This window comes from Mauremys mutica, chromosome 1, assembly GCF_020497125.1.
Source record: "Mauremys mutica isolate MM-2020 ecotype Southern chromosome 1, ASM2049712v1, whole genome shotgun sequence".
Lineage (NCBI taxonomy): Eukaryota > Metazoa > Chordata > Testudines > Geoemydidae > Mauremys > Mauremys mutica.
Window position 1 is genome coordinate 316,850,322 of NC_059072.1, and position 23,843 is coordinate 316,874,164.

A 23,843-nucleotide genomic window follows, 5' to 3' on the forward strand; every position below is an offset into this window, starting at 1 on the left:
GTGTAGAATTACTATGTAGCCCCTCCTTTCAATACTTAAACAACACAAGGGAGGAGACATACTGAAATCATTAGATTAAAAGGTTTCGTATCTCTGGAAAGATTCAACAAATCTGAACTCACAAGCTCTTGCCGCATAAAAGGGAAAATTTGCTTAACTGCCACTGTATAGGGTATTGTACTTCATGTTTCATCAACGGTATTTCACAGTTCAATTCATTAATGTTTTATCGTCATGACAAACTAAACAAGTTATTGCTCAACTGTTAAACAAACAACAACAAAAGGCACAGACCCTCCAGGGATCTGTCAGGGGAAGGAAGGTACAATTTGATCAGTGTGTTTGGGTTTTTAGCTGGGGCCTGTATCCATCTGTCTCAGAATGTGTGCTACTGTCTGGTCAAAAGTAGAGGACATTTTGAGAGTAATGCCCCAGAGATTTTTATGCTCAGTTTATGTACTAGTTTGGTTTCTACTCTCAGAACCACTGTGGCTTGTTTTCTCAACATAGTGTTTCTGAGATAGTATATCTGTAATTATTTAGGCTTCTTAATATATATGCACACACATGCCTGCACACTCTCTCTCCGCACCCCTGCCCCAAGAACAATTTTAATAAACAGCAGACATAGCAGAGACATTGGGAAGAAGTAGTAATAACATTATTCCTTAACTGTAGCCAGGGTTAAAATGTGGCAGCCTAAATAGTCAGCAGTTAACTATTTTGATATATTCTGTACATATAGAACATATTTACAGACAGACAGAGAGGTCTGCACAATTTCCATTTAACAAAAAAAATAGGGATACACTGCCAGTGAAACCACATGATGTTTGCACAAACCTTTCGACAAAATCTTTTTGCTGTCTTTGGATTCTAGAAAGGGCAATGTAGCAGGGTGGTCACCCTGCTCCTGCCCGGAGGAGCTTAAAACAGCCCTGGGAGAGAGCTGTGGCAGGGGAAAAGCTGGGCTGATTGGGGGAAGCAGCCATAGGTGGGGCAACACCACACTCAGACCACAGCTGCCCTAGAAGAGGGCTGAGGGCCAGAGACAGACACTCCCTCTAACTCAGGGATTGGCAACCTTTGGCACGCGGCTCTCCAGGGTAAGCACCCTGGCGGGCTGGGCCGGTTTGTTTACCTGCCGTGTCCACAGGTTTGGCCTATCGCGGCTCCCACTGGCCGCGGATCACTGATCTGGGCCAATGGGAGCTGCTGGAAGCAGCACGGGATGAGGGATATGCTGGCCGCCGCTTCCCGCCGCCCCCATTGGCCTGGAGCGGTGAATTGCAGCCGGTGGGAGCTGCAATCGGTTGAACCTGCCGACGTGGCAGGTAAACAAACCGGCTCAGCCCGCCAGGGTGCTTATCCTGGCTAGCTGCGTGCCAAAGATTGCCAATCCCTGCTCTAACTCCTGAGAGAGAAGGATCTGGCTGCCTGGGAAGCTGAGGAGGGTACCTAGGGTGGAGCAGTGCTGGGGAAGGGCAGAGGGAGCTGGGGAGCTCCAGCCTAGCAAAGCCCCAGGCTGCAGGCTGAGTTAAGGGCCCACAAAAGGGTACTAGGGCTGCAGAGGGGCAGCCCAGATATAGGCAGAGGCATCTGGTCCAATCCCCCTTGCCAATGATGAGTGGTTTACAGACTGCAGTCGGCCCCAGGGAGTGGGGCTAGATGGTGACTGGCAGTAGCCACTGAGGCAAGGTGGGGATAGGGGATGGGGGTTCACCTGGGAGGGGAGACCCAGACAGAGGGGGTACTGCGGTGGGCAGAACGCCTGGGCAAAGGGCACCAGGAGGGACACGGGGCCAGCGGCAGGCGAGACATCAACTGGCCTGCAGAGGGCGCTCCAGGCTGGAAAGAGCTCATTCCCTGGGAAACCAGCAGAATGTGCTGTGCCGGTGAGTCCTCACCCCACCACAGGCAAAAAGAAGGGTGAGTACACCCAAGTCTTTGCTAGAGTTTTGTAAATACACAGCCAAAATTCACCAGTGAAAGAAGTCATCAAAAGTCAGTATCATTGCAATTTCCATAAAACCATTCACATGTCTGACATGTGTGTTATTTTGGGGGTCCATATAAACCTGAAGATTGATGGGAGTAAAGGTGCAAAACCACGTGAACTGAATCTGCCAGAAAAGTTCAAACTTGTGTAAAAGAGAAGCCAGCAGATATTGCACTGCTGAAATAATAACAACTTTTAATAAGCCATAGGTGAACAAGCAGGGTGGCAATTCTACAAGTATCAGTAACCAGTCTTTAGATGACTGATATTAAACAGGCTCTGTGACAAAATTACACTGCCTCTGCAGAGGCTCCTCCTTTCTTTCTTTCAAAAATGTCTTCTGTTTTCAAAGGAAGGGTTTTTATATTGTTTTGCAAGCTGCACAGATTTAAGAGTTTGTCAACAGGGTCATGATTTTAAGAACTTCTAAACAATTGTAATCACTGGATTCAGATAGCTGGGGATCCAAAAGTTCATCAAGGCTCCCAGGTGTGTTCTACTTACACCATGCACTTATAACAGGAAAAATTAGAACAAAATAAATGGCTGGACATCCCAGTGTGATAGCTGGGATTGTTTAACTTTAGCCTGATTAAAGTGAAGGTGGTAGTTAGCCTCAGTGAACAGAGGTCCTTAAGATATTTGCAGATTGTGGCTTCTTTCCAAAATGAGAGTTCCATTAATGCCAACAGCTGGAATGGGTCATTGTCTTCGATCCATGCCTTGATACTGGTTGGAACCAAGGCTGCGGACAGACTTCTAGTGTGACAGAAGTTGTTTACTTTACTGTGTTTGGGGCTTAGACCCACTTCTGCACACAGGCCTAGAAAAGACAGACAAGTTCTCCCACTGTGCATTTCCAAAGAATTCATATAGTGGTGCAGCTTAGTGCAGTGCTAAGAATCATGGGATAAGCATCCAGAAAAGTCCTAGTGCCTCACATGAGTGAGTGCATCCCCGGAGTGCATACAGCAATTCGAGTATACCTTTGCACTGGAAACACTCACACACAAGCTAGGCTAACCTGGGTGCTGATCATGTGGTTAACTCTGCAGTGAAGAAATACACAAAGAAAGGAGTTTATAGCTCTAGGGGTTTACATTCACCAAACATTTCAGTGATAAAGACTCTGTTTATTTTTGAGGAACTTAAGAAAAAACAAAATCTACCGCTCAGATCAACATATCAATACCTTCAGGCCAATAACTATGTAACTACCCTGAGCCTTCATGACTGGTCATTACCTGAAGCTAAAGCTGCCTTTACTAAAAAATGATCCGCTTTCAAAGTCATATCCAGATTATACTGGATCGAAGGCCTTGTCTACACTTGGAAATTACATGGTTCAGCATGCACAGAGCTAAGAGAAGCAAACAACTCCTTTGGGCTACATTTTAATCAGGCCCACAGCCAAGCAAAAGAGTGTGTGTGTGGGGGGGCACCAGTCAGGGGCGGCCTGGGGGTCCATAGCCCTCCCATTTCTTAAAGTGGATGGGCCTGGCCCGTCCACCTTTCGCCACAGGCCTGGGTAAGAGTGGCACACAGAGGCCAGGCAGCTATGGAGAGGTGCGAACCCTCCACCTACCGGGGGGGGGGGAAGCGAGAGCAGCCCATGCCCCTGCCCCCCAGATCCCGAGCCCAGAGCAGATGGAGGGTCCGTGGCTCCCCCAGCTGCCCAGGCGGCTCTTACCATGACCTGGCTGCAGCTCTTCGGCCCCCAAAGTCCTGCCTCCAAGCCAGGCCGGAAGCTGGAGCCAGGTTGGGTAAGAGCCACGGGGGCAGCTGTGGGGAGCCACAGACCCTCCACCTGCCCTGGGTGGAGGGCACTGGGGGCTACTCTCAGGACCCCCCCCACCCTGGGCAGGTGGAGGGTCTGCAGCTAGAAACTTGGATCTTGTCAAGAAATAAGGATACTTTCAGCTATTGTTGGCAAAGAGCTACCCGTTTTGCAAAGACTAGATGAATTCTGCAACTTCATTTTAAAGATGACCCAATAGACCTCAGCATCAGGATCAATGAAATAAATATGTACCCCTACAAAATAGAGAGATTACATTTCTTCTCAAAGAAATCCGGTCCCATGGATTTGGTGGCAATTCGGCGGTGGGTATACTGAAGGTGCAGGACCGGCGTGCTTAGGAAGACGATTACATTTTCAACTAAGGAAAATGCTAGGGTTCTTTCTACCAAAATGAGCACAGGCAGAAGAATACCATATACATCATGGTGGGGTGGACAAATTTAACTTTCTGAGACTAACCATTTTGTTCTTCATCTGGGATGACATTCTCAGCCCTACTCTGGCACCTGTATGCCAGGTAAAAGGGCTGGAGCAGCATAAAGGGATCCTAAAAGCCTTCTAGTAGGGGGAGAATTTCCCTGGCACAGGAACTCAAAGCTGTTTTCCATGAACCGCCTTGAAGCCCTGTTATAGGGGCTGTCCTGGGGGCAGAATGGGCATGCCAGGGGTGGGGCTGTAGCATAGCACATATTCTGGGCAGTGGTACTAACCGTAGGAAGCTGGGAAGAGGATGCCCTAACTTAGGATAGGTCTACATTTGAGCTGTGAAGTGTAATTCCCAGCACACGTAGACATACCCACGCTAGCTCTGCTCAAGCTAGCTCCTAAAAATAGCAGTGTCCACAGTAGCATGGGTGGCCGTTCCAGCTAACTACCCTGAGTACAATCTTGCCCAATTCCCTGGGTATGTACTTGGGCATCTAACTCAAGCTATCAGCCATGCGGCCACAGACACACTGCTATTTTTAGGTGCTAGCTCAAGCAGAGTTATTGGGGAATCATACCCCCAGCTCCAACTGTATATGTACCCTTAGACAGTCCTCCAGAGCTGCCTATATTATTTGGGGATGGGGGAGGGAGAAAAAGATGGTGTAAAGCCACCATAGCCCCCAGCTCTCCCTGGGCTACAAGTTTAGTGTTGAGCCTCTATGGGTATATCTATACAGCAAAAGAAAACAACTGGTTGGCCCGTGACAGCTGATTCGGGCTCGCGGAGCTCAGGCTGAGGAGCTATTTCATTACTGTGTAGACTTCCAGGCTCAGGATGGAGTCTGAGCTCTGGGACCCTTCCACCCCGCAAGGTCCCAGAGCCCAGGCTCCAGCCCGAGGCCAGACGTCTACACAGCAGTGAAATAGCCCCACAGTCTGAGCCCCACAAGCCTGAGTCAGCTGACCGCAGATGTCTAGTTGCTGTGTGAACATATCCTGTGAGCTTGTCTTCACTGCAGCGTTAGCCAAAGGTAGAATTTGAGAGTTGCCCCAACCCCACTCCCATGCACACAGAAAAATCTCTAGCTTGAGTTAAGTGGTGGCTTAAACTCAAGCAAGCTTGCCTGCTGGGGGTGTGCATTTAAAAATTGCTGCTGAAACCGAAACTAGTAATGTAGTAGGGAGTCAACTGTTCTGTGCTGCTTGAGCGTGACCGCTCTCACTTAAGCTAGGCTAACTTGAGAAGAGTTAGCTTGAGTTATTTTCACTCAAGCTAACACTGCATAGAAGGCACCTCTCTACTACTTTATTTATTTTTGTTAAACGTTCTGTTAGGACCTTTTAAAAGCATCCATTGTGTTAATAACACTAACCTACCTAATTTCAAAGATTATAGGAACACTGAATAGCAGAATAGTCTAAATTTGTACAACTTGGTAGCAACACCCCCTAAAAACAAGTACATAGAATCATAGAATCAGGGTTGGAAGGGACCTCAGGAGGTCATCTATAGTCCAACCCCATGCTCAAAGCAGGACCAATCCCCAACTAAATCATCTAACCCAGGGCTTTGTCAAGCCTGACCTTAAACTACACTAGGACTTTAATTCGAATTTAGCAGCATTAATTCGAATTAACCACGCACCCGTCCACACCAGGAAGCCATTTAATTCGACCTAGAGGGCTCTTTAGTTCGAATTCGGTACTCCACCCCGACGAGGGGAGTAGCGCTAAATTCGACATGGCTATGTCGAATTAGGCTAGGTGTGGATGCAAATCGAACTTAGTAGCTCTGGGAGCTATCCCATAGTGCACCACTGTGTTGACGCTCTGGACAGCAGTCCGAGCTCAGATGTTCTGATCAGCCATACAGGAAAAGCCCCGGGAAAATTTGAATTCCTTTTCCTGTCTGGCCAGTTTGAATCTCAATTCCTGGTTGGACATTGTGGCGAGCTCAGCAGCACTGGCAGCGATGCAGAACTCTCCAGCAGAGGAGTCCATGCAATCTCAGAGTAGAAAGAGGGCCCCAGCATGGACTGACCGGGAAGTCTTGGATCTGATCGCTGTGTGGGGCGATGACTCTGTGCTTTCAGAGCTGCACTCCAAAAAACGGAATGCAAAGACCTACGAGAAGGTCTCCAAAGCCATGGCACTCAGAGGATATAGCCGGGATGCAACGCAGTGCCGTGTGAAAATCAAGGACCTGAGACAAGGCTACCAAAAAATCAAAGCGGCAAACGGACGCTCCGGAGCCCAGCCCCAGACATGCCGCTTCTACGAGGCACTGCATGCCATTCTCGGTGGGTCTGCCACCACTGCCCCACCAGTGACCGTGGATTCTGAGGATGGGATAGTGTCGACGGGCAGTTCCTCGGCGATGTTCGCCGATGGGGAAGATGAGGAAGGGTTTGTGGAGGATGAGGCAGGCGACAGCGCTTACAATACTGCTTTCCCCGACAGCCAGGATCTCTTCATCACCCTCACAGAGATCCCCTACCAACCCTCCCCGGCCGTTAACCCGGACTCTGAATCAGGGGAAGGATCAGTCGGTAAGTGCTATAAACATGTAAACATTTATTTTTTTAAAAACAGGAATAAAAACTATATGAAAAGAAGGTCAATGCATATAGGGATCGAACAGAAATCCTCTTGGGACAGTTCCACGAAGCTCTCGTAGAGGTACTCGAAAAGCCTCCGCAGGAGGTTCCTGGGGAGAGGTGCCTTATTGGGTGCTCCGTGGAAGCACACTCTTCCGCGCCAGGCCATCCTGAGGTATAGTGGGAGCATTGCCTCGACCAGCATGGCAGCATAGGGCCCTGGTCTGTGCAGGGATTCACGCAGCATGCGCTCTCTGTTTCTCCTGGTGACCCGCCTCAGGGTGATCTCGCTCGGCGACTGCTGCATCTAATTAGGGGAATTACTTTAATGTTACTATTGTGAATGCTTGACTTTTCCTTTGCATAACAATGACCGTCGTTTAACACCCACGTGGTGGAGGCTGCAGAGGAAAAGCATACAGGGATCTTTCCCGGGGACAGCCGCGAGGGGCTGGAACAGGGTCAGACTTTATGCTTTCCAGATTGCCTGCAGCAGGAGGGCACTGCTATCCATTAACTGTTTAAGCAGCCTAAAGTTTACGGCTTACCAGGCCTGGCTGCTACACGGATTCTGCTGTCCTGCCCCGCTTGTCCGATCTCCAGTGCAAGACCCCAGGCAATGAAAGCGAATGCCGAAAATTCGAACTTGTCCTGAGAGCACATGAGATTAGGTGCCCTGTATGGTCTTGTTCACAGAAACTGAGTAGACTGTGTTCAGTGTTCGCAAACATGTATCTTTGCAAGGAAATCACTTCCTTTTTCCCATCACACAGCTGCGGCTCTTTCCCGAACTGCCCCAGCATCCCCCTCACAGAGGCTGGCGCAGATTAGGAGGCGAAAGAAAAAGACTCGGGACGAGATGTTCGCTGAACTGATGGCCTGCTCCAGAGCCGAGGCAGACCAGCAGAGCCAGTGGAGGGAGACCCTCTCTCAGCAGCAGCGCTCACACAGCGAACGGGAGGACAGGTGGCGGCAGGAAGACCAGTAGGCGACTCAAACGCTGCTTGGACTAATGAGGGAGCAAACGGACACGCTCCGGCGCCTTGTGGATGTTCTGCAGGACCACAGGCAGGAGCAGAGAGCCCCCCTGAACTGTATCTGCAACCGCCCTCCCCCGCCACAAAGTCCTGTCGCCCCCTCACCCAAAATCACAAGAAGGAGGGGCGCTAGGGGCCGTGAAAACTGTCACTCCACCCCAGCAGAGCACTCATGTACCAAACAGCTCTCATTCCCTAAAGTATGAGAATTGCTTCCCTTCCTGGCTCACCCGATCCCAAATCCCAGTTTCATCCCCCAACTGTGTACTTGAGTATTAAAAATAGTTTGCTGTTCATTACTGTTTCCGTCATGTTTCTTTGCAGAAGACTTTGTGTGAAGGGGGGGAGGGGTTTGTTAATTGCATAGGACAGCCACCATTAACAGGGTACAGACATGGGGGCAGGATCAACAGCAGGTCACACACAGAGTGCAGTCACTAGGCACCCGGATCACTGTGGGAGGTGTCTGCTGCCCCAGGTCAGTCTGGGAGGTGTATGCTGCCCCAGGGTCCGAGCGCCTGGCATCCACAAATGGCAAGGCAGGCTGCCCTTACCATGCCCTTCCACCCTAGCCATGAACCTCTCCGATGCCCTGAGCCCCAGCCAGAGCCATCATCCCCCTACACCTACTCACCCTTCCCACACACCCCTCACCCCTTCCTGCAAACCCACCCCTTCCTGCACACCCTCCTGTAACCGTCCTCCCCCCAGAGACCGCTGTAGGAGCAGGAGCCTGTCAGTCCTCGAGTGTAGAAGCGGTCTGTACATCACTGCACACCGTACCCACCACAGTCTGCGTCCCTGTTTGAACCCTTTAACGCGAATTCGTTAGTAAAGAAAACTTTGTGAATTAAAGATGTTCCAATAAATTTATTTTTAAACGTCTGTTGGAAGGGGGGAAACCTGGGGAACGGGGTATGTAACCGCTGAAAAAAGTGAATAGTAAGTGAAACAGGGGCAGGTTCAGCTTCTCTGTAAAGAGACTGGACAGTCATAGGTTACCCTGCTCTCTGAGGAACCTAGCTTTCAAAGCCTCCCGGATGCACAGCACTTCCCGCTGGGCTCTTCTAATCGCACGGGTGTCTGGCTGAGCGTAATCAGCAGCCAGGCGATTTGCCTCAACCTCCCATCCCGCCATAAAGGTCTCCCCCTTGCTCTCACAGAGATTGTGGAGCACACACTGCAATAACAATGGGGATATTGGTTTCGCTGAGATCCGAGCGAGTCAGTAAGCTCCTCCATCTCCCCTTGAGACGTCCGAAAGCACACTCCACCACCATTCTGCACTTGCTCAGCCGGTAGTTGAAGAGCTCCTTGTCACTGTCCAGGGCGCCTGTATAGGGCTTCATGAGCCAGGGCATTAGCGGGTAGGCTGGGTCCCCGAGGATCACTGTAGGCATCTCCACATCCCCAACACTTATATGGTGGTCCGGGAAGAAACTACCTTCCTGCAGGCGTCTAAACAGACCAGAGTTCCTGAAAACACGCGCGTCATGAACCTTGCCCGGCCACCCGACGTAGATGTTGGTAAAACGTCCCCTATGGTCCACCAGTGCTTGCAGCACCATTGAAAAGTAGCCCTTTCGGTTAATATACTGGCTGGCCTGGTGGGCCGGTCCCAGGATAGGGATGTGAGTGCCATCTATAGCCCCACCGCAGTTTGGGAATCCCATCGTGGCGAAGCCATCTATGACGACCTGGACGTTTCCCAGGGTCACTACCTTTGAGAGCAGTAGGTCAACGATTGCGTGGGCTACTTGCATTACAGCAACCCCCACGGTAGATTTGCCCACGCCAAAGTGGTTCGCTACTGACCGGTAGCTGTCTGGCGTGGCAAGTTTCCAGAGGGCTATGGCCACTCGCTTCTGCACAGTCAGGGCTGCTCGCATCCGGGTGTCCTGGCGCTTCAGGGCAGGGGCCAGCAAGTCACACAGTTCAAGGAAAGTGCCCTTACGCATCCTGAAGTTTCGCAGCCACTGTGATTCATCCCAGACCTGCAGCACTATGCGGTCCCACCAGTCCGTGCTTGTTTCCCGGGCCCAGAATCGCCATCCCATAGCATGAACGTGACCCATTGCCACCATGATCTCCGCGGCGCGGGATCCCGTGCTTTGTGAGAGGTCTGTGCCACTCTCACACTTCATGTCCTCACCGCGCTGCCGGAGCCTCCTCGCCCGATTTCTCAGCAGCTGACTGTGGAAGAGGTGGATGATAAGGTGCGAGGAGTTGACAACGGCCATAAGTGCAGCGATGATCGCAGCGGGCTCCATGCTCGCAGTGCTGTGGCATCCGCGCTGTCACTGACCAGAAAAGTGCGGTAACAGACTTCCCGCCGGCGCTTTCAGGGAGAGAGGGCGGGAGTGACGGCTGAATGACAACAGTTACCCAAAACCACCCTCGACACATTTTTCCCCCAGCAGGCATTGGGGGCTCTACCCAGCATTCCAATGGGAAGCAGGGACTGCGGGAACTGTGGGATAGCTGCCCAGAAAGCACCACTTCCAATGTCGACGCTTGCCCCGTTAGTGTGGACTCACAAAGTCGAATTAGTGTCCTTAGTGTGGATACACAAATTCGAATTCATAAGGTCGAATCCACAAATTCGACCTAAGTTAAATCAAACTACTCTTGTAGTGTAGACATACCCTAAGGAAGGAGATTCCGCCACCTCCCTAGGTAACCCATTCCAGTGCTTCACCACCCTCTTAGTGAAAAAGTTTTTCCTAATATCTAACCTAAACCTCCCCCACTGCAACTTGAGACCATAACTCCTTGTTCTGTCATCTGCTATCACTGAGAACAGTCTAGATCCATCCTCTTTGGAACCCCCTTTCAGGTAGTTGAAAGCAGCTATCAAATCCCCCCTCATTCTTCTCTTCTGAGAAGACTAAACAATCCCAGTTCCCTCAGACTTTCCTCATAAGTCATGTGTTCCAGCCCCCTAATGGATTTTTTGTTGCCCTCCGCTTATCTCTTTCCAATTTTTCCATATTCTTCTTGTAGTGTGGGGCCCAAAACTGGACACAGTACTCCAGATGAAGCCCACCAATGTCGAATAGAGGGGAATGATCACATCCCTCAATCTGCTGGCAATGCCCCAACTTATACAGCCCAAAATGCCGTCAGCCTTCTTGGCAACAAGGGCACACTGTTGACTCATATCCAGCTTCTCATCCACTGTAACCCCTAGGTCCTTTTCTGCAGAACTGTTGCCTAGCCATTCAGTCTGTAGCCGTGCATGGGATTCTTCCGTCCTAAGTGCAGGACTATGCACTTGTCCTTGTTGAACCTCATCAGATTTCTTTTGGCCCAATCCTCTAATTTGTCTCGGTTCCTCTTCATCCTATCCCTACCCTCCAGCATATCTACCACTCCTCCCAGTTTAGTGTGATCTGCAAGCTTGCTGAGGGTGCAGTCCATGCCATCCTCCAGATCATTAATGAAGATATTGAACAAAACTGGCCCCAGGACCGGCCCTTGGGGCACTCTGCTTGATACCGGCTGCCAACTAGACATGGAGCCATTGATCATTACCCGTTGAGCCTGACGATCTAGCCAGCTTTCTATCCACCTTAGATGTCCATTCATTCAACCCATACTACTTTAACTTGCTGGCAAGAATACAGTGGGAGACCGTATCAAAAGCTTTGCTAAAGTCAAGGAATAACGCCCATTTCTTTCCCCTCATCCACAGAGCCAGTTATCTCGTCATAGAACGCAATTAGGTTAGTCAGGCTTGACTTGCCGTTGGTGAATCCATGCTGACTGTTCCCGATCACTTTCCTCTCCTCTAAGTGCTTCAGAATTGATTCCTTGAGGACCTGCTCCATGATTTTTCCAGGGACTGAGGTGAGACTCACTGGCCTGTAGTTCCCCGGATCCTCCTTCTTCCCTTTTTTTTAAAGATGGGCACCTCACCCGATTGCCATGAGTTTCCAAAGATAATGGCCAATGGCTCTGCAATCACATCCACCAACTCCTTTAGCACCCTTGGATGCAGTGCATCTGGCCCCATGGACTTGTGCTCGTTCAGCTTTTCTAAATAGTCCCAAACCACTTCTTTCTCCACAGAGAGCTGGTCACCTCCTCCCCATGCTGTGCTGCCCAGTGCAGTAGTCTGGGAGCTGACCTTGTTCATGAAGACAGGCAAAAAAAACATTGAGTACATTAGCTTTTTCCACATCCTCTGTCACTAGGTTGCCTTCCTCATTCAGCAAGGGGCCCACACTTTCCTTGACTTTCTTATTGTTGCTAACATACCTGAAGAAGCCCTTCTTACTCTTAACATCCCTTGCTATCTGCAACTCCAAATGTGATTTGGCCTTCCTGATTTCACTCCTGCATGTCTGAGCAATATTTTTATACTCCTTCCTGGTCATTTGTCCAAGCGTCCACTTCTTGTAAGCTTCTTTTTTGTGTTTAAGATCAGCAAGGATTTCACTGTTAAGCCAAGCTGGTCACCTGCCATATTTACTATTCTTTCTACACATCGGGATGGTTTGTTCCTGCAACCTCAATAAGGATTCTTTAAAATACAGCCAGCTCTCCTGGACTCCTTTCCCCCTCATGTTATTCTCCCAGGGGATTCTGCCCATCAGTTCCCTGAGGGTGTCAAAGTCTGCTTTTCTGAGTCCAGGGTCCATATTCTGCTGCTCTCCTTTCTTCCTTGTGTCAGGATCCTGAACTCAACCATCTCATGGTCACTGCCTCCCAGGTTCCCATCCACTTTTGCTTCCCCTACTAATTCTTCCCTGTTTGTGAGCAGCAGGTCAAGAAGAGCTCTGCCCCTAGTTGGTTCCTCCAGCACTTGCACCAGGAAATTGTCCCCTACATTTTCCAAAATTTTCCAGGATTGTCTGTGCACCACTGTATTGCTCTCCCAGCAGATATCAGGGTGACTCAAGTCTCTCATGAGAACCAGGACCTGTGATCTAGTAACTTCTGTTAGTTGCCGGAAGAAAGCCTCGGCCACCTCATCCCCCTAGTCTGGTGGTATATAGCAGACTCCCACCATGACATCACTCTTGTTGCTCACATTTCTAAACTTAACCCAGAGACTCTCAGGTTTTTCTGCAGTTTCATACCAGAGCTCTGATCAGTCATACTTCTCTCTTACATACAATGCAACTCCCCCACCTTTTCTACCCTGCCTGTCGTTCCTGAACAGTTTATATCCATCCATGACAGTACTCCAGTCATGTGAGTTATCCCACCAAGTCTCTGTTATTCCAATCACATCATAATTCCCTGACTGTGCCAGGACTTCCAGTTCTCCCTGCTTGTTTCCCAGGCTTCTTGCATTTGAGTATAGGCACTTATGATAACTCACTGATTGTCCTGCTTTCGCAGTATGAGGCAGGAGTCCTCCCCTCTTGTGCTCTCCTGCTCATGCTTTCTCTTGGTATCCACTTCCCCACTTACCTCAGGGCTTTGGTCTCCTTCCACCGGTGAACCTAGTTTAAAGCCCTCCTCACTAGGTTATCCAGCCTGCTTGCGAAGATGCTCTTCCCTCTCTTTGTTAGGGGGAGCCCATCTCTGCCTAGCACTCCTCCTTCTTGGAACACCATCCCATGGTCAAAGAATCCAAAGCCTTCTCTCCGACACCACCTGCGTAGCCATTCATTGACTTCCACGATTCGACGGTCTCTACCCAGGCCTTTTCCTTCAACAGGGAGGATGGACGAGAACACCACTTGCACCTCAAACTCCTTTATCCTTCTTCCCAGAGCCATGTAGTCTGCACTGATCCGCTCAAGGTCATTCTTGGCAGTATCACTGGTGCCCACGTGAAGAAGCAGGAAGGGGTAGCGATCTGAGAGCTTGATGAGTCTCGGCAGTCTCTCCGTCACATCGTGAATCCTAGCTCCTGGCAAGCCCACAGCCCACAGCCACTGAGCAGCTCCAGGGTCCCTCTGCTGCTGGCAGTGGCAGCAAGCTGCCGGGCGGCGGACGGAGGTGGGGGATGCCCGCGGCTACTGAGCAGCTCTGGGGTCCCTCTGCTGCCACCACTGGCAGCTGGGAGCTGTGCAGAGGGGTGGCTGCTCAGGTTCTGTGACTTCTGTGAACTCTGTGACATAATCTTAGCCTTAACTATAAGCAAGTTACTCTAACTATGCATAATTGCAAAACGGCATAATTTGTCCCACGATATTTAGGAAAAGTATTCCAGTAATGGTTTGGATGCACTCCTACTACCTACTTGGTGATATCTGAAAATTACAGGAGAGGGGAAAAAAATCAGTAAAATCATGAGCTTTTAAAGCCACTGCTTGAAGCTGAGAAGCTCTGCAAGACCAGAAGTGGTGAGGTCTTAATAAAAACAGCATTGGCTCAAGCACCTTAAAAATTAAATAAAAACAAAAACAAAAAACCCCCACAAAAATGCTCCATTTAAAAAAAAATTTAAAAAGTAACACCTGCTATTTTTTCCTCGCTTTCTCATTTATGTTTCATTTTCTCCTTTTGCAGCTTTAATGCATTTCAGAGTTTTCCTATCTTAGTTACCGTCAGATAAATTAGTTTTGCTGGAGGCAGCATTGTTTGTCAGTTGCTTACAGTTGGCCACTTTTCCTGTGGTTTGGAGATTTTACGAGTCTCTCCACATCGATTCCTGTCCTTTTCCTGTTTTTCAACATCTCTCATTTATACTCAATATTAGGGGTGTCTAGCATTCAGGGGTGCATTCCCTATTACCGCTCCTTTAATTATATTATAAAAAGGTGCATAAAGTTACTTCTAAATCCATGTTTAGGCACCTCAGTAGAAGTGGCCTTCCAGAGGTGCTCAGCACCCACAAATCCAGTTGAAGTTAATGGCAGCTAAAGATACTTATGACCTTTGAAAATCAGGTCACTTCTATTCAGGTTCCCAAATATGGATTTAGAAACTTAACTTTTGCCATCCAGGTTTGTGCCATTGGCAAAGATGACACCAGAGCTACTACTACTCTTATTTAAAACGTACAGCTGGATATTTAACTTTCCCCTGGAAATGTCATCAGGGCAGAATGACCTTAGCTCCCTACAGAGAGAAACAAATATTTGTTGTATAAAAGAGTACGCTGAGAGCATTAAAACATTAGATGCAATAGATACAATCAGATGAATACCATACAAATGCAAAATAAAACATTAGCAATAGGTACAATCATAAAAAGTATTACCATAGTTACACTGAAAAAAATCAGATAGTATATGTCCAATGCAATAAGGAACCTAAATATAAATGACATTCCAGCAACCTAAGGACAGATTCTGCCACCTTTACAAATGTTGGGTAGTACCTTAGTAAGCAGTCTCACTTAAATTAAAGGAACTATGCAAGGAATAAGGTTACTATTAAGTAACAGTGCCAGAATCAGGTCCTGTGTGTTTAAACTTGGCAAAAGATGCATCACACTTATAATTGAACTGGGCAGCACAATCTGTGTAGGACCTACCTGAACTGTAGTTCCAGATACAAAGGAGTGAGCAGGCGTCACATGCCTTATACTTACAGGTGAGAGAGTAAATGGACATGGTGCAAAGCCATGACTCCCAGCTGGTGTATATGGGGAGCAAGATAGGGATGAGAGCTTGCTGGGCATGCCAGGTGGGGGAAGGGGAATTCATTATACCTCCCAAAAATGGTTGTACTAAATTACTTGCTTCCCTTCCTCTGGCACGTAAGAGAAGCCCAGGGAGGCCCAATTTCTTCCTGGCGCTTTGAGCTATGCACCATTCCATCTTCAAGGCTGAGCCTAAAAAGGCACAATCAAAACTAAAGAGATTAGGAAAAATATTGGGTTTTTTTCCAGTCTGTTTGAGCATTTGGCAGATGAACCTGTGGCTCAAAATGATGTTGGGTGTGGATCCTCTTTCCAGCCATAATTTAGATTTGCAGATCAACGGGACTCTGTTTAACCTAACATTGATGCATTGTGGGGGGAGGAGGGAGTCTTAAGTGTTGGCAACTCTTGCAATTTTATCACAAGTCTCACAATTGGTGTGCTTCTTAATGCCCCTACTCCAGGAGGCATATAGTTGGGTGAGAATTTCAACTTTCATTAAAAAAAACCAAAACCCAAAAGTGTTAATGGTGGAGAAAAGCTTGGAAACGTGGCATTGAACCTTTAGGTCACATCTGATACCAGAAGACAAATAAAAAGAAGCCAACATTTATTAATTTTTTTAAGTCTCCTGGTTGTTAGCTTCATCTCATGATTTTTGAGGCCTGATTTTTAATGTTTGGGCTTGACCTTGTCTGAGGCCTCTGTATAAATTTCCATGTAGCCTTCTAGATGGGTAAAGGTTTTTGGTGTCACTATGTAAAAGATGCATAATGAGGAAAAACCATTAAAAATACAAACATGGGATCATAAAAACACAAAAACCTGGCAAGGGGGCTCAGAAACAGATACAGTATTGTACCTGACATTATTTTAACTCAGTTTTTAATAATGACTAGATCAGTGATTCTCAAACTTTTGCACTGGTGACACCTTTCACATAGCAAGCCTCTGAGTGTGACTCCCCTTATGAATTAAAAACACTTTTTTATATATTTAACAGCATTATAAATGCTCGAGGCAAAGCAGGGTTTGGAGTGGAAGCTGACAGCTCGTGACCCCCCACATAATAATCTCACGACCCCTTGAGGGGTCCTGACCCCCAGTTTGAGAACCCCTGGACTAGATTTTGAATTGGAGGAGTACGTATTATTTTTCATTGTTTTACTGTTGCTATTATTTAATTTGCTCTTTGTACTTACAGCATAAAAGGGAGCAACATGGCGGACAATGTTTTTCCTCAAGAATAATACATTTTCTTCATTAATATGAACTATTCTCTTGTTTTTAGTTTATGTGGATTCAAGGTTGCTACTTGATTGGAACTGGCTTATAAACAAGATAATAGCCCTGATATCACTAACAATGTGTTTTTATTTAGTTACTGTTCAATGGATCATTTCTGGCCATACTGTTAATTAACTGGAATTGTTTTTGACCTGAAGGTAAATTTATTCATTTAACAGATTCTCCTACAGGTACTACTATTGTAGCAACTTAAAAAACCCGTGAAACAAAATGAAGGTTATTCGCTTGTATCTGGAGTTCTTTAAGATGGACTCCACACAGTCTCACTCTTGGGATAGTTTGATAAGCAGAAATGTCAAATGAGGAAGGTGGGACATGGAGTACTAATAAAACAGTGTCTGAAGTGCTGCACTACCAAAGTGTGCATCTGAGCTAGATGCTAAATCAAGAGTAATGTTTCCTAAATGTGTGTGTAGAGCTCCGTGTGGTAGCTCTGCAGATTTCATTACTGAAGATGTGCTTAAGGCATGTCATAGAAACAGCCTAGTCCTAGTGGAGTGTTCCCTGTCCCTACAGGAAGAGGAATAGAGGCTAGTTTGTAACTCTTTTATACATAGTCTAACTAACACATATGGACAAGCAATGTGACTAAGTAGCCTGACTGTTACTGTTATCTTTGTAAGAGAAAGAGATCTGGGGACTTTCTAGTCCAGGGGTCGGCAACCTCTGGCACGTGGCTCGCCAGGGTAAGCACCCTGGTCGGCCGGGCCACTTTGTTTACCTGCCGCGTTGCCAGGTTCAGCCGATTGCGGCTCCCACTGGCTGTGGTTCGTCGTCCCAGGCCAATGGGGGCGGTGGGTAGCGCCGCGGGACAAGGGACTGTGATGGGGCAAGGCCAGATGGCTACAGTAAAGCAGTAAGGAACAGGTATGTTAGCCCCAGGCTAACCAAATCCCTAGTACCATGGTAACCAAATGGCAGTTGCTCAAGGTTAATCAAGACACCTGGGGCCAATTAAGATCTTTCTAGAAGGCAATGGAGATAGCTACATTGATTGGGCCACCTGAAGCCAATCAAGGGCTGGCTGGAACTAGTTAAAAGCCTCCCAGTTAGTCAGTGAGATTCGCGTGTGAGGAGCTGGGAGCAAGAGGCGCAAGGAGCTGAGAGTGAGAGAGTGTACTGCTGGAGGATTGAGGATTACAAGCATTATCAGACACCAGGAGGAAGGTCTTGTGGTGAGGATAAAGAAGGTGTTTGGAGGAGGCCATGGGGAAGTAGCTCAGGGAGTTGTAGCTGTCATGCAGCTGTTACAGGAGGCACTATAGACAGCTGCGATCCACAGGGCCCTGGGCTTGAACCCGGAGTAGAGGGCGGTCCCGGGTTCCCCCCAAACCTCCCAACTCCTGATCAGACACAGGAGGAGTTGACCCACACTGTGGGTTCTACCAGAGGGGAAGATCACTGAGGTGAGCAAATCCGCCAATAAGCGCAGGACCCACCAAGGCAGAGGAGCAACTTTGTCACAGGACATACTGGCGGATCTGAAAAAACACCCCCCTGAGCGCAGCAAGTTTAGCGCTGTAAAGCACCAGTGTAGACTGTGCTCCTAGCACTGGTAGCTACACCCCTTGTGGAGGTGGGTTTTTTTTTAGAGTGCTGGGAGAGCTCTCTCCCAGTGCTCTGCCTCAACTACACAAGCGGCAGCGCTTTAAACGTTGCCAGTGTAGACTAGCCCTATTCTTCTGGCAGATGCTGTTGCTAGGCAGACGGATGGAGTTGAAAATAACCATCTTGCACCATTTCTAGGATCCACTTGACCATGGTGATGGTTTTCCAGTAACTGAAATAGTGGGAGAGTTGATTCCCAAAGGGAATGGGGTGTAGAAGGTGACTGATGCAAGACTGGATCATAGCTCTTGTACCTTGCATCAAACCTGCAGTCTAAGGCCTGATGTACAAGATGATGAGGCAGTCCTTCCACTCTGTTTCTTTTGAGAAGGAGGCAGCTGATGTTGATAAGGAAGCCTCTGTGTAAAGTCTGAGGATATGAAAAAGAAGATGGATACTGCTGTCTGTGATCTCTGAAGACAGGAGCTCAAAACCTTCCTTGTGGAGGCTGATACGCACCAAGGGATCTGGCCACCAATCTAGTATCCATTTTCTCAGAGGACGTCATCTTTCCTTGTACTAAATAAACCATCTCTTTCAAAAGGGAGATCACTAGTTTCGGGGGGTAGCACAGAAGACTTGAGCCATGTATGTCTTCTTCTAGTAGCGGTTGACACCACTGCCCTTGCTGCAGATTCCACAGCACCAAAGGCTGCTCTTAGTTACTGGCAACAAACTGCTCCGTGATTAATGCTTTTCCTAGTTTTCTTTGATCTTCACACATGACCTTAAAAACAGCCATCCTTTCTCAAAGATGGAACTGATACCAGGACATCACAGCTTCATAGTTTGACATCCTGATTCCTAATGTGCATGAGGAGAAAACTTTTCTTCCTAAGGTATCCACCTTTCTATTTTCCCTGTCTGATAAGACAAAATGAACCTAGCCACCTTTTGCCCATTACACTGCCACAGTCACCACCAGAAAGCTGGGAGCAGGGTATGTATGAAATAACCATAAACCTTTGTATGGTGGCTGATCAGGCTTGACAACTTTTTTAGGCATGGCCAGATTAGTTGCTGTGTTCGACCAAATTGCTTTGGCCAATTGTAAGAGGATAAAGTGACCTAGGAATTAGAAGGGGCTCACAGGTCAGCAAAAACAGAACCAGAAGCCTCTTGCACAGAAAGTGACAGAATCTTCAGTGAAGAAGCCATTCTGGAGACCAACTCATGAAATCTTATGGCATCTTCAGATGGGAAAGCTGCTGCAGTGATTCCCATATTGTCATCCAGGGATGTCTGGTCTACAGGCTGTACATCAGTGTCCTAAGATTCTACATGTCCCATAGACTCTTCTTTTGGTAGAGCATCTGGGATAACCATTGGTGAGCATTCTCTGTACGCCAATGACGTAGATGGATCCAAGACCAACAGATCCAATTAATGGGATTTCCTCTACGGTCTCAAAAGGGATCACTCTTTGTAAGCACAGATATGTTCAGCTTCCCCATAGTATCTTGGAGAAGGCTAGTAGGGTCATCCAGGCCAAGGGGGAACCTGCCAGTCTCACCAGTAGTCAGAATCAGGTTTTCTGTCATGGAACCTACTAGTATATGGGTATGGTCTGTGTCTATATGTGGCTATGTATAGCATACATACAGCACTCACTCCAAAATGATTTTCTGTCTGGTGACTAGAACCACGGTGGTAAAATAACCTGACTGTCCTTCTCTGATTCAATATCAGACTGAAGATCCAGCCTCAGATCTGAGCAGTAGATAGCAGTGAAACTAAAGTAAGCTCTAAAAAACTGAAAAAGGGAAAGTTAACTTCTTTGGTAAGCTTATAGGAGGGGGAAAGAACAGTTCCAGGGAAATTTGATTAAGCTCAGTGACTTTTTGTCTTTTATCTATAGGAGAAGCAGGAGCACATGCATCTACTGCTTTTCTTTTATACCTTTTATGAGTCTCATTTTGGGGGATTTATAATCTGAGTAAATTCCAGATCCACAAATAGTTGTGGATCTAAGCAGTGATCTTGAGCTACCACCATTGCTGTCAGCATGGACAGAATCATGGCATCCGAACAGACATTCTGAATGATACTTGTATGATCCCCTTTTAAAGATTTACTTTGAGCACATCTCAAGCTTCAGTCTAGAATCCAAGGGTGTTATCAGAACCAACAGAGGAATTCAAGAGAACCATGCTTGAACCTACTGTCGGGAGGGGTAGGGGGGCTCATTATGAGCCACCATCTTTTTTGGAATTGGGAGTATCAGATCCAAAGGGGTGGTCTTACCTCTTATTTGTTACAATGTGGCATAATGACATTTTGCAGCAGCATCACCATTTTATGCTGCAATAGTGTAATGTCATGTTTCACGGACCCTCACAAAAGTTCTTTGGAGGGATACAACATGAAGGTTAGTACAGTGGCTGGATTGCACAGTAAATGTGTGTGCCAGGTACTCTAGCATCGTTAAAAGCATGCTGAATTAAACTGGAGAAGACATTCCATGATTAGGAACTAATGGTACTGTTATCTTCTTATAAGCTCCAAAGAATTACCTAGAGTTAAAATGGTTTGGATGTGCCACATACAGGGAAAATGAGATGACAGCTTCAGCAGTCACCTCACTGACTGTTCCAACCAAGATGGAATCCTTTAACACACACAACCCCCTTTCCCACCCACAAACAAACTCAGAACATTCCACTTGCCATCCTCTGAATGAATTGTGCATATAAACATTACCATGAAAAACTGATAGGGAAAAGGGAAGAGTTTCCCAAGACTTGCCTGTACTGTGTCTGGATCATATAATTGTCTAATGGATGCATCCTTTTAGGAATGCCTGCCTGAATGTGTCTTCCCATCATCTACTATAGCTACAGTGGTAGAGGATCATGAGATTAACAGCAAAGGACAAAATTCTTTTAAAGTTCTTACTAAAGCTAATGCCAAGTAGGCAACCTATGGCACGAGTGCCGAAGGCGGCATGCGAGCTGATTTTCAGTGGCACTCACACTGCCATGGTCCTGGCTACCGGTCTGGGGGGCTCTGCATTTTAATTTAATTTTAAATGAAGTTTCTTAAACATTTTAAAAACATTATTTACTTTACATACAACAATAGTTTAGTTATATATTATAGACTTATAGAAAGAGACCTTCTACAAACGTTAAAATGTATTACTGGCACGCGAAACTTTAAATTAGAGTGAATAAATGAAGACTCGGCACACCACTTCTGAAAGGTTGCCGACCCCTGCTGTAGATGGATTTGGCAAGTATGTGGTAATATAGAGCGAAAAATTTAAATTCATATAGGCTATTGTCGAGGCACTCAATATAATAAGTAAATGTCTATGACATTTTTCTTGATAGTGTCTGGGCAAGTTTAATGATTGTATAAATATGCTTTCCTGAAGAAAGAAGAATAAAGCTCCTTTCCATTTCCTCTCTATATATAGGCCACTTATGTAAAAGGATTTAAATCCAGGTAGTTTATTTCCTAGAGCATGAAGCCAGGGCCAACAACAGTTTAGTTGTTAAAAGAAGGCTCGCCAAAGGAGAGGAATCTTGTATCACACCCAAAACGTGGCAAGATTCTGACTCTGCCTGAATATTCCATAGTTCAGCGTGTTCCACTGTGCATGCCTCGGAGACCCCTCCCAAAGTAAGAAGAGCAGTCGAGTACTGAGCAAAAGTCAGTCTCTCAGGGCTTTGTCTACAATGCTGCGGTGTAAACACTACTTACACAGATAGGAGGGCTTCTCCTGTCAGGATAGGTAATCTACACCTCTGAAAGAAAGCAGCAAGGTTGTTGGAAGAATTCTTCCATCGACCTAGAGTTGTCTGCCAGGGACTAAGGTGGCTTAACTATGTCACTCAAGGGTGGGGGGTTTTCAAACCCTTGAGTGATGCAGCTGGGTCAACCTAACTTTTAAGTATAGACCAGGCCTCAAATACATACCAAGTCCTTTAGAGCTCTCAAGATTAAAAACCAAGATTTTGAAATGAACCTGTTCTTCAATGTGGAGACCAACACAGAATATACAGTTTTGGTGTGATTTATTCCTGTAGCTTGGACTAGGTATAATTTCCTTGTGCTTTCAGAATCAGTTCAAGGTAGAAGTAGTAATCCATTGTAGCATAGATCTGTGGCTATATCGGCATCAAAGTAAAAGCACATTCATTCTTCAGGACAATAAAAGATGGGGGGAAAAGCATTCTTAACCACTGCTATTACTACCTGAGTGTCCATGAAAAGTGATGATATAGGGCCTGATCAAATGCTCACTGAAGTAAAAAAAAATCCAATTGATTTCAACAGGAATTGAATCAGATTCTCTAAATGCTTTGGGGCAGGAACCATTTCCCTCACATTTGTTTATTAAGAACCTAGCACACAGTGGCACTATAAACATGGCGCATAAATGATAATATTTAGTTGTCAAAAGACTCCAAATTTGGATGCCACCTTGACAACAGGAGGGGAGGTGCCCTCCTTTAACAGCAAGAACAATTCTTGCTAGGTCTTCAAAAGGTTAACTTTTCCTGTAGTCACTTCTGTGTTTCCTAGGCCTGGTCTACACTACACGTTTAAACCGAATTTAGCAGCGTTAAACCGATTTAACCCTGCACCCGTCCACACAACGAGGCCCTTTATATCAATATAAAGGGCTCTTTAAACCAATTTCTGTACTCCTCCCCGACAAGAGGAGTAGCGCTGAAATCGGTATTGCCATGTTGGATTAGGGTTAGTGTGGCCGCAAATCGATGGTATTGGTCTCCGGGTGGTATCCCACAGTCGCACCCTCCGGGTCGCACCATTGTGACCACTCTGGAAAGCAATCTGAACTCGGATGCACTGGCCAGGTAGACAGGAAAAGCCCCGCGAACCTTTGAATTTCATTTCCTGTTTGCCCAGCGTGGAGCTCTGATCAGCACGGGTGGCGATGCAGTCCCAAATCCAAAAAGAGCTCCAGCATGGACCGTACGGGAGATACTGGATCTGATCACTGTATGGGGAGACAAATCTGTTCTATCAGAGCTCCGTTACAGAAAACGAAATGACAAAGCATTTGAAAAAATCTCCAGGCTATGATAGACAGAGGCCACAGCACAGTGCTGTGTGACAAGCGTAACGGAAAGCCAAAGAATCAAATGGACGCTCATGGAGGGAGGGAGGGAGTACTGAGGACTCCAGCTATCCCACAGTCCCCGCAGTCTCCGAAAAGCATTTGCATTCTTGGCTGAGCTCCCAATCCAAGGAAAAAGGGCGCAAAATGATTGTCTGCCGTTGTTTTCACGGAGGAAGTATTGAGTGACGACATTTACCCAGAATCACCCGTGACACTGTTTTTGCATTGGGATCTCAACCCAGAATTCCAATGGGCGGGGGAGACTGCGGGAACTATTGGATAGCTACGGGATAGCTACCCACAGTGCAACGCTCCGGAAATCGACGCTAGCCTCGGTACATGGACGCACACCGCCGAATTAATGTGCTTAGTGTGGCCACGTGCACTCGACTTTATACAATCTGTTTTACAAAACCGGTTTATGTA

The 23,843-nt window shown here is 47.2% G+C and overlaps 1 protein-coding gene across 1 annotated transcript in view; it reads right to left on the reverse strand.

Annotated features, from left to right (window-relative positions):
• The window catches only part of FRY (FRY microtubule binding protein), a 398,333-nt gene that overhangs the window by 335,713 nt on the left and 38,777 nt on the right, over window positions 1–23,843 (reverse strand). The gene's annotated exons all lie outside the window — the stretch shown is intronic.